General features: G+C 38.0%; 1 protein-coding gene across 1 annotated transcript in view; it reads left to right on the forward strand.

Moving 5' to 3' along the window:
- Positions 1–11812, forward strand: part of dpy (fibrillin-like protein dumpy) — a 231098-nt gene that overhangs the window by 91029 nt on the left and 128257 nt on the right. The window lies entirely within an intron of this gene.

Here is an 11812-nt window from a genome sequence, read left to right on the forward strand (position 1 = left end):
TTCATTTTACTTATTTATGTATTTCTTCTTTTTCACTTTATTTGAATATTTTATGTTATGCTGGGTTTTCTTTTTTATTGCTACAACAGTGTCCGCTCAGCTGGCATTTTCTCAATTGTTTATGTATTGTGTATTGTAGTAAATATTAACTTACCCAGTGACTTCTTTCTGTTCGTTCGGTTGGTCAAGCAGCAATGTTTGAGATATTTCCGTAGTGGCGGCAGCAGCAGCAGCAGCAGCAGCGAGTGGTCATCGTGGAGTGGCCATCTGATCAGCGCATTTGTTTGATTCAGAATTACCAATGTACATATCGCTTGCTATTACGAGGGATGATCCAAAACAAAGTGTATGAAATGGACACAACTTCGAGACGAGGGACTTAATCCTTTTCTCACTTGCTCTTTCCAATGTAATAGAGGCATTATTCTTCTTTCCATAACACAGCTTGCGCGGCAAGTACCTCCTCCATCGTGACGGAGCCTGGTCTCGAACACTCCAAAAGCTGCCTCATCGCAAGAGGTCATGCAGTCCGTGCTACTGATTTATACAACAGTAGGTGGCAAAGTTGAAAAATCTTTGAAAAGTTATAAATATGTACTCGTTGCTCTTGATCTATTAAAAATAGAAGCGAGCAAAGAGAACTTTTACCTTTTGTCCGTTCATATAAATTCTATATCAGTTCTTAAAATGCTTCTCTCGCTGGATGTGTTTTGGTCCTGACTGATTTAAAGCAATGACGGTTAGAAAAATTTTGTGATCTCTACAAATCCGTATAAAATAAATTTAAAGCTCTAAAAATTGTATCTTCCGTGAAGACAGTGTTGGCCTGTCAAATTACAGAGTGTCTTCAAAAGTTTGGTACGCGTACCAACTGTGGTTTATATTAGCCATTACCAAAGTCTAACCCACTCTCTTTTTAACTATTCTACAGTAAGGTTCTTAATCAATAGACGAAAGCTTGGTCTACTTTGTAGTTTTTAGGCTAGTGGATATGAAAATCACGGCATTTTTAAGTAATTCTAATCTTTGATAAAACAAGGCGTATGTCCTAGGTACTCATGAAGTTTCATCTGTGAACATCTGTGTCCCGAACTAGACCCGGAAAGTTCTTCAAATAATCCCGGAGTAGTTCCGACATTATCTCGAACTATCCCCGAAAAAGTCCTGAACTAGCCCCGAAATCGGCCCAAACTACATTTGGGTTTTGCGAGATTATTTAACAACATAATTTTTAGTTACGGCTACCCACTAGAACAGCACTCCATATAGAACCATGGATCGTACTATAGCCGTGTACTTGCAGTGAAGAATACTGTGCCTCAATCCTAATAAATAGGCCATCACCTTTTGGCTGCATAGATGGCCCCCTAGGGCTTTCTTCCTTCCCGAAGGTCATACTGCTTTAACTAGTTACGGGCTGAGGAATGTCTTTGTACCATGTGTCCTTTCTATCAAGTTCTGTATGTTAACTAACGCTGTTATATCGAGATTTACAATGTTTAAATTCTCATAGTTAAGAAGTAGTCACAGGTAAGGGGCTTTACTGGACTCGGCTAAAATCCCTTACAGGACCAAACAAGAAGATCAATCTGTTACTGCTTCGAAAACAGCACTAGAAGTGGAAGAAACAGAGCTCTAATTGGGGTTCCAGTTAGAGCAGTGAATGAGCCAATGACCAAAGCGCGAAGACCTCTTTATGTCAAGAGCAGTAATCCATATCATTTCGTTCTGATTTGAAATAAATATGTGATGGTTACCTTGTCATGAGGTAGTTCTAAACATCTTCCTATTCTAATACTGGACGCACTTGAAAATTCGTCTGTTAATGAACACTCAATATGAACTTCCTAAACCAACCTGTAATTAATAGTCCAAAAAATATTGATGCCTCAAAAGCATTTTCAGATTATATTCAAAAGTTCCTTCAGCCTTAATTTTGGCCCTGTAAGTACCCTTCACCTCAACTCTTTCAATATCCCTCGTAAACCGAAGCGTTATGCTACCTTCTTTCTATCACACCGAGCCGCAGCAATAAAGCCAACAGATGGAGTGAAAAAAATAGTTAAAGAAAAAATGTATATCAGCATGAAAAGGCATTAAGCGAATTCTATAAAAGCAAGCAGCTATAGAATATATATATTTTTCTAAGTAAGCTATAGCATAACGGTTTCAGCTATAAAATGGCTTTGAAGAAACAGTAGAATAATAGAAGAAAATGTTAAGAAAAGAAAAATGTAGTAAACAAAGAGAAGGGGTTTGGAGCCAAGTAGAATGGCGCATTGTAGCTGAAGAAATGAGGTGGAGTTTTTGCGGAAAAACGGCGGCGCAATGCAAAGTGATACTTATCTAAGCAGACATGCATACACTGACATATTATATTCACACACGCAGACAAACAATTTTGCGGCATAATGCTATAAATATGACTTTAAACATACACAACTTTATTTATTTAGACATATTTACGCATACACAGCAAGCGGCATTGTAAAATGACACGGCATATATGTAAAAGTTGACTTGGACCATGGCAGCGTGGCGGCAAGGCTATAGCAAGAACACATGCACACAAGCAAGCCTTATAAACGATCAACATAAATATGAATTTGTATACAAATCGTAGCTTTGCAATAAACATCAAATAAAGAACGTATGCAAACTAGATACTCGCACCTAAGAAAGCGCACAAGCTACCAAACAAAAGCGTAGAAAGAACAAGAAAGCCTAGGAAGCGCTTAAATCTGTGCAAGTTTACTAACATTACATATAAGTAGTTAAATAGATATGTAGACACACAGGTAACTCGCTACTGGCTCACACCATCGGCTATCCATACTTGGCTATCTAATGCCCATCTGCACAATTCTTTCTACGTAAATATTTGTCGTTATATGTATTACTCGTCCAGCTGTTGCCGCAACGCGCCACAAACAAACCGGTCACCATTAATGTCTCCTGCTATTAAATTACGTAATAAAGCGAAAAAAGTAGCACAAGATCATTTCCTAAGTTATTCAGTGTGGTTGCCTGCGACGAGAAATGGAAAAAGTAGAATTCGTTTATATGGCCCGCATCTTAGACACTGGCAAAGTTTAAGAAAGTGTAGCTGGAAGAAAGCCGTTTACAGGAAAGTACATATGTATTTAGATAGATAGATAATTGCACGGATTTGTCAGAAAAATAAAAACTGCGACCTGAAAGGTATTTTCTATATGTAAAGCATGTACCTAATCCGTTATGCCCAAGACGCACTCGGCTTTCGCAATGAATCCGAAAAGGACCTTGGTAGTCGAATTCCTTATTTCGAAGGGTTTGACTAATGATGCTTTGAGGTAGGTAAATCTTTGTGTAGCCTAGGTTAGGCAGTCAGAAAGATTGTATTCAGAAGTTTCCCCATCCTTAAGGCAGAGCCGGCATTCCGATTCTCCGGCTGCACCTATTCGGTATAATTGCATAACATCCCATCTGTTGAAAGAGCAACCAAAGAGCTTGACCTTTCTATGGGCCCCACACAGTAATTATGGATCATCTATGGCCACCGATCGGATCCGGTGATAAGAAGGCAGTAAAGGATCCTTCTCGCGCCAACTCGTTAACGCCTTCGCTTCCTTTGATTCTCGGCTCGGGATCCAGGTATCTCGAATAGATAAATGGGTAAATTTGTGGCAGTTTAGAATTTTTAAAGTTTCTGCCTGGAACACTGTGGGCCAGATCTCCTTTAGTAGATAAATATCTACTTTGACGGTCCAGCGGCAATCAGGACTCTAGGATCGCCAAAGTTACGAGCTGGTCTTGGAATCCTTAAGGTCTATCGTTATCGCTTCGTATTATTTACAAATAAAGCCGAAATTCCCGACGTAGAAAGTGGCTTCTTGTGTAAAAAGTCTGAAAATAAACATTTCTAGACTAGATTCGGATCGTCTCAGGATCGTTTCGGGCCCTCTTCATTTAGGGACTAGGTCATTACTGTAGTTCAGGAACATTTCTTTACTAGTTCTGGACTATATTTAGCACCATTTTGGAACTAGTTTGAGATCATTTTGGGGCTTAATAAGGGACTAACTGGTTCAGTACTACATCAGGACCTTTTCGTAGCTGTTTCGGAACCATTTTGAACCAAGAGCGTTTCAGGACAAATTCAGGGCTAATTCAAAACCAATTCAGGACAACTTTCTGACTATTTCAGAATCATTTTGAGGTAGTTGGAAACTAGTCGCAGAATGAAGAGTCGTGTACTGGCCCCGACAATTTTAATAAAATAAAAATAAAAATAAATTTTTTTTTTCTTGCCTAACCTAGTTATCTATATAGCTGAATGGCCTAGTGATTTGCCAAGCCGTACACAGATGTTTACACATCGAATTTCACGTGTACCTGGTACCCAGACATTTCCTATGTTAAAACAATGAAGCATTAAAAATATTGGAAATAACAAAGTAGTTTGCCAATTAAGCCGTCAGCTCAACAAAAACAAAAAAAAAAGCTTAACTTCCAATATTGTGTTCTAACTACTATTATGGATAACTCTCTTTTTGTACAGACCAAAATAATCTTACAAATCACTTGAAAGTTATGTAGAAAGCTCATAGGACCTCACATTCCAACTACTTTTACCACTCTAAATTTGTAAGCGCGCCGTCGCCACTATGGCGGTTGCTTTAATTACGTCATTTCATTGCTTAAGTACTTGCGCCAAGTGATGAGTGTGAAGAGCCAGCGTTACAAGTAGTTGGTTATACTTGATGCAGCATCTCAAATTTCAACCAGTCAGCAGTTGTTGTTGTTGTTGTTAGAGAAAGGCTTAGACTTAGTAAGAATAGCTGATGGACATGCAATGTATATATGTATGTATGTACGAGTACAAAGCGCAGAGATGCATAGAAATAACATAGAACTACCTTATAAAGCAACAGATACGAGAACACTTATTTAGTTAGATAGATACTAGTTAGGGTGGTCCTCAAATGTAGGAAGCGAATTTTTACTACTGCTAGTGCTACTATAAGCGAAGGTATCACGTATAAATATTGGTCCCGATTGGAGGCGGTTAAAGCGTTTCGCACAGGGGCAAAGTTCAGACTACCCTATGAAGATGTCTTAACCGTCTCAAATCGGTACCAAAATTTATACGTGATATCTGTGACCATGGTATTACCAATTGAAGGGATGATACTCAAAAAAAATCGTTTATTTGATTTTCAAGAACCATCCTAATGCACATGTATAGGTATTTTTCATTGTAACGGGCTAATTGCCAACATTAAAGTGCAGCTTTGCAAGAAGTTTCATAACAAACAATAATAGAAGAAAGAGCAGCTCAATAGATTACAGATTAGTTACACTCAATGTGGAGACTGTTGCATACATTTATGTATGTATATGTGTATAAGAATTGTATGCTAGGCAACAAAAACAACAAAGCCAACGACTCCTTTGTGCTCAAGTTCAAGACTAGAATGCATACTTATATACATATGTATGTAGTTATATATTTATTTCTATCTATAACAGCACAACAAACAATCTCTTTTAGCTCCAGTAAAGTTAGTTAGGAAAACAAAAAGAATTTATTATCTAATCATTTTCTACTACGGAAAGTATTACGGCATTGCATGTATGCTAGGCGCAGAACAAGCTTTCGCACACATATACATATGTACATGCGTATATGAAGAAATGTTCGAATATGTATGTATGTCGAGGCAATTGTTTGCTTGCAACAGGTGTTTCTGCTGGCGGCGGCACATGCAAGGAAAGAAAGCAACGCGCATATATCTTGTATTATACTATATATATATATACATAAATACATAGTATACTCGTAAGCAGAAAAAATTGTATTGAAAGAATGCCTTAAATTAAAAATAGAAAATGCAGTGCAAAAGGTTGATTTCCTGACTTTCAAGCATTGTCTGATAGGAATTATTACAATGTGGATAATGAAGATGCCGTTGCTCGCTGGTGCTATCATGGCGCGTTCACGCCGTTGGTCTGAATCCTATCTTTATACCCTTACTTCACTACTATTAAGGAAATAAGTTCCCGTACATGGTCAATGAAAAAAAAATGTGTCTTAGCACTTGAAAGGATATTGTGCCATAATAGCCAAAAAAATATAAGCGAATTTATTCTATTTTTGATGTAGTAATGTATCTGGATGCGCTAGGAATATTTCTGCATCAAAAAGAAAATTAAAAAAAAAAAATGTCGCTTGCACCTTTTTGGCGGGCTCTAGTCTAATCTCCTCGCTTCACATGGTGAACAGACAGACAGAATTGGACAGATAGTCAGTTAGTTTTTCACAAATGTTGTCGATATTTAAGCTCAGGCTGGGAACGGTGGGACTGTAGAACCAAAACAGCGTCAAGGCGGCGCTTGAACTAAACGTTTCGGGTGTTTCCTAAAAACAGTGTCGTTTTAATACACGAACTAAATATCCATTAGTTCCATCTTAGAACGATTACGACTTCTCTTTCCAGTGTGATGACGAACTCACTCAAAGCTACGTCACTGTGCTGTAAGTTGATTTTGAGGCTTGCCAAGCTGTCAAGACCCAAGTAACTCCCGACTTCACCAACTTCAAACATATTTCAGTCCCCACACTTCGGAATATGTTTCTGGAGTCGAAAAAAGATGCTTCCTGTATCCCACAACTGCAACTCGGAATCCGTTTCGCAGCCTTCTGTATAGAGCCTATCAAAGCTCTATTCATCACCTCTAGTTGTGCTTTCTCCTGCCTCTTCATGGAATGCAGCATCGAATCTTCGTTGACATTTTGATGATCACCTGTCAATCGGGCTCACGAACAGATAGTGTCTTCCTATCTCGCTGAGTTGCACTCAAAAATGTGAGATGCTTAGCTTTCGGTTTATTGTTTTTATGGTCACCGGTCTTTTGTTCTGGAGCCTTAGAGGTTGGAAACTTATCATCGCAGCTATACCGACTATTGTCTGTCAACTTTGTAGGTCTTAAGTCAAATGCCATATCGGCTATTAGTCTGGATGCTCTTGAAGTCACCTGCCGCACAGTTTTAGACGTCACCACCAGTCAATCCAGTGAGACTTGCGCACATATATTTTGCTTTCAACTAACCTTTGTCTTCTCATTGTTTTCCAATGATGTTTTCGAATCACCTTCCGCCTAGCTGTATAGCTTCCTTGGACCATGCCAGCTGATCACTCTCCTGATCTGTAAGGTCGACTATATCTCCTAAGAGTTTTATTATGCAGAGAGCCACCTGGTACTAAAATAAGGCTCTTTTCCCTCTAGGTATATTTCCGACATGTTTGCCTTTCTTGGAATCATCATTTTTGCTAAAGCGTATATACAGTGCCAAAGTTATCGGGTTTTCGAAAGCTTGTCGCGACTGCCACCCTACAGATACATTTGTACCCGCGCAACTTATTCCTGGAAAACGCTCTTTTTCCAACAGTAACTATGTATTACGATTATAACTTACATCAGCATAGATGAAGGCAGCGTTTTTCTTGCTTGTTTTGTTTGTATCTACCATAAACAAACATATAATTTTCTTTCCTTAAATTAACTGCAACTTCTATGCTGCTGTAACGAATTCTCTACATTTCAATTTGTATTTAATTGTAGGGAAAAACTTTGTGTCGATATGCATAAATTGTACTCTAATTCTAGTTCAACATAATTCTTGGTCGGCCATTAGTTCATGCCGCAAGCCAACGGAGGGCATCGCTACCAATACATACATACATAGTTGTGTATTTATATAGTGCAAGGTGCACCCTGTTAACAGGCATTCTTGCACGTTCCAACATTAGATGGATTTATTACGTATTCACATACATACATACTACTTACATACAAACATAATACATTTCGCTTCATTGTAACATTGGCCGCCAAGAAAGTGCAGCCAGTCACTCAACCGTGCGCCGATTGAAAACTCCACAGCTTATTTCCCAAGGGAATTCAGTTCATTGGGAATTTTTTCGAAATTCAATTGACTACAGATTTATGCAATTACTTGTAGTTGTTATATTGTATGCCTACTTAGGTGCAACAAATAAAAAAAAAAAATCGGTGTAGAAATTTATACACATGCAGGGAGGCATCACAGCTAATGGCTGAAAGCACGTAAAGCGATAAGAAATGAATGGAAGTAGCAACAACAACAACTATTACTAGATGTGGCCATACATAATGGCACTCCACCTTGCACTTGTGCGCACACTTGCGTTTGTTTGTATTTGTGCTACTATTTTTTTTTTTATTTTTTTTTTCTCAACTTCTATATGCGCGATACCTATACTTTTATTCAATTCATTATTTATTATTTTCACACGTGCAGATAAGCATTTTTTTCGCGCTAATAATACATCTACTTATGTCAAAATAGATACACATATTTTCGCATGTACATACATACATACATATCTATGTGGTATTGTAAGTGTGAACGTGTGAGTTTTAATGATTGACCGAGAAGACTTGAGGTCATCGCAGATGAACGAATTCGCCATGCTATAAGATTTGCTACATACAAGCAAATGAATGTAGAGAAAAATATATAGATAGACATACGTATGTATGTGGAAAGATTTGAGACATGAGAAATATTTTCGATCTGCAATGGCCATCAACAATGGTGATATAATAGATCTTCCCGCTGCTAATAATATTAATTAAAGTTTTCATATTATTTCTATATGTATGTAGTTATATATGCAGACACATTTTGGCCATATTTCGCACTCTTCAACATTAATCATTTACTGTATTGTTTTTTTTTGTATCATAAAGCTACGAATAATTCGAAATTGTTCACTTCCGCCTCTGATGTGTGTTAGGAGTTAATAACTATAGTAAAAAGAAAAAAGTGTATATTCAGAAAGTAATTAATTTAATTAAATGTGGCAGCAGAGTAGACCATAACGTCGGCTTGAACAACTGCTTGACCAAGCTAGAGAGTACCCCAAGTATTATGGCCCAAAAGTGAACTGAGTGTGAGAAGCGGATAGCGAAACCCATACATCCCCACTCAAGTGGTCATACCGATGGTCCTCAGCTTATTAAGATTCATCTTCAATGTTGATGTTACCTGGTGATATCCCAGGTTAAAGACACTCGGAAAACTATTCACAGAGAATACTTAAGAGTGCAGCTCCCTCGCTCTGTATGACGTTCTGGAATTTATAATGGCAAACTTTCTAATTGCCTGTCACCAAGGTAATGTTCCATTTAAATCAGCCCACCAATTATGAAATGATCTCGAACTAGTACCAAAATTGTCCTGAATTGGTTCTGAAAAAGTTACGAATTTGTTCCGAAAGGATTTCGAACAAGTCTTTAAACGGTTCAGAAATGAGCCCTAACTAGTACCAAAATAATCTCAAACTAGTCCCGAAGGTTCCTCAAAAATAGTCCTGAACTACATAGCCTCTAAATGGCTCTGAGATAGTCCTGCTGGGTTATACAAGAAGCAGTTACACATTTTCTGCTGGGTTGACGCAAATTTTACTCATCAAAAAATCAGTTCCTTCTTTGATAGCTTTATCAATTCACTCACGGCTTCTTTTATTCAACAAAGAGATCATTAAACGGCACTCCCTGCTATAGCTATTTCGATCAATGTCCAGGCGTATGATTTAATTTTTGTTTATGAACAATTCGATTCGCTCATTAGCAACCCACAAAGATATTGAGAAAAGTCTCATCTTAATTACGAACTAACAGCGTGACAGCGTGTTTCAACATCAATTAAATGTTGTAAGATATAATTTCACAAATGTGTGCACGGCCAGATTTCCGGCTTTACGCAAATTCCACCAACTGTGTAACTAACTGTGAGAATGAATGTCGAACGTCTGGCCGCTTGCAATTAGTTTCCACACGCCGCTCAGCCAGGCAGGCAGTTAGTCGTCAACATGCCAGTGGGCAGTAGATAAGTTTCCTAACCGGCTGACCACTTTTAACACGCTTTGCTTAAGATCAAGTTCACCCATTAAACTTTTCCGCAGCGAGTTTTCCGCGAGCAAGCGATTGTTTGCAACAAGTTTTCCATTGAATGCATATTCATTTACGTGTTTCAAAATGTACCGCAAAACTTACTGAGCATGTCTAGCAAATATTTTTTTTTTATTTTCTATTTCAATTTTGCATTTTGCACTACGCCTGCGTCGTTGTCGCCAAACGTCGGCATTTGTCGCCACAAACACATTTGTTTTTCGTTTGCTGTCAAAGCAATAGCGCGCAGCGAACGACATTAACTACATTTGCAACCGCGCGAACTACATGCAACAACCGCAAAAAATGCAAGTCACTCAGCTAAGACAAGCAAATTCTCGTTCCATCACGCTTCGTGTGGCATAGAGCTTTAGAAAAGTGTTAACAACAACAGCAATGCATAGCATATCAAATGAACACGTACATTGCGCACAGTTGGCTATACATACATACATACGTACATAAGTGTGCGTTTTAGTTATGCTTTGACTGCCGCATAACGGTACACGAGGCAACTACAGAAATGGCAAAGAAAAAAAGGCCATGCAAAAATACGCGCTAAAATATAAATCAGCTGCGCACAAGAACAACAAGAGCAACAACAACAACAACATAAGCAAGCAGCCAGAAAGCCATTTGAGACACCTGTTCCAAATGCATTGCCGGTTTTGCATTGACGGCCACACACATTTTGACGCCAAACGTGCTCCAGCGGCAGCACACAAATAAATAAATATTCAAATCAAGTTTGATGCGCTACACATTTCTTAGAGACACGCACGCACATACATATGTATGTATGTACATCTAAATGCATATGTAATATAAATGATTTGCTTTTAGTTATCATCAAGCTCAAGTGCGTTACATCGTCGCTTCATCAAAAATGTGCAGTTATGCAACGTGCCACCACCCCGGTGTGTTCGCAATCGCCTACTTGTCTACATATGTATGTATGTATGTAGTTACTGCCACTTGCTTGTGAATTGAGGTTGCACGCACGATGAGACAATCACTCGTAACAATCATTCTGGTATTCCGGAAATCATGCAACACACCAAAGTGACAGCATACCCGATAAAGTGCCAACTTTCTTTTTGCAAGTACATACGCGTACGTGTGGCGTATTTGAAGAGTTCTGTGAAGTTAGGTAAATAGTGTGGAATTTTTCGTGTTTAAGTTGGTTTAAGTAAAGAGTGCAGTTCTTCGAGAATTTACTCAGGGTTAGGTTAGGAAGGCGCATACGAAAGTGTCATACTAACGCTCGGAGGCAGATGTTCCCGTTGTGAATACTGTTGTGATGTCTGTTAACCCTTTTAGAACCAAACGAAACATTTTTCCTAATAAGTTCTTCCACATACAAATATGTATATATATGAATTTTGTGTGAGTTTTCAGTAGTATTTGCAATTTTTAAAATGTGCTTTATTCAGCAATTTATGTCAAGAAATTTTAGAATTTTAGAAACTAAAATTTTTTTGAAGAAGGTAAATTTATGTCGGGAAAAACTATTCTTGATAAGTTTAAAAAATTATAATTTCTGGATAAAATGTTCTTAGATTTTTTTTTTTAATTTTATTAGAAAAAAATACTTTTACGATAAAAACATCATTTAGAAAACAAGTAAGAAAGTCTAAGTTCGGGCGGAGCCGAACATTAAATACCCGGCGCAAGTATTAAATATATGTTTTTTCACCTTTCCGAAACCTTCCGCTAGATGGTAAGCCGGGGTGTATCAATTTTGAGTAAATTAGCGTCCTTCAATTTCGAAATATTGAAGTTTCAAGCATTTCTGAAATTTACCGTTATATGAGAAGCGGCCGTTATTTTAGTC

The sequence above is a fragment of the Rhagoletis zephyria genome, unplaced genomic scaffold (genome assembly GCF_001687245.7).
Source record: "Rhagoletis zephyria isolate East Lansing unplaced genomic scaffold, Rhagoletis_zephyria_1.1 Rzeph_scaffold_00091, whole genome shotgun sequence".
NCBI classification, from domain to species: Eukaryota; Metazoa; Arthropoda; class Insecta; order Diptera; family Tephritidae; genus Rhagoletis; species Rhagoletis zephyria.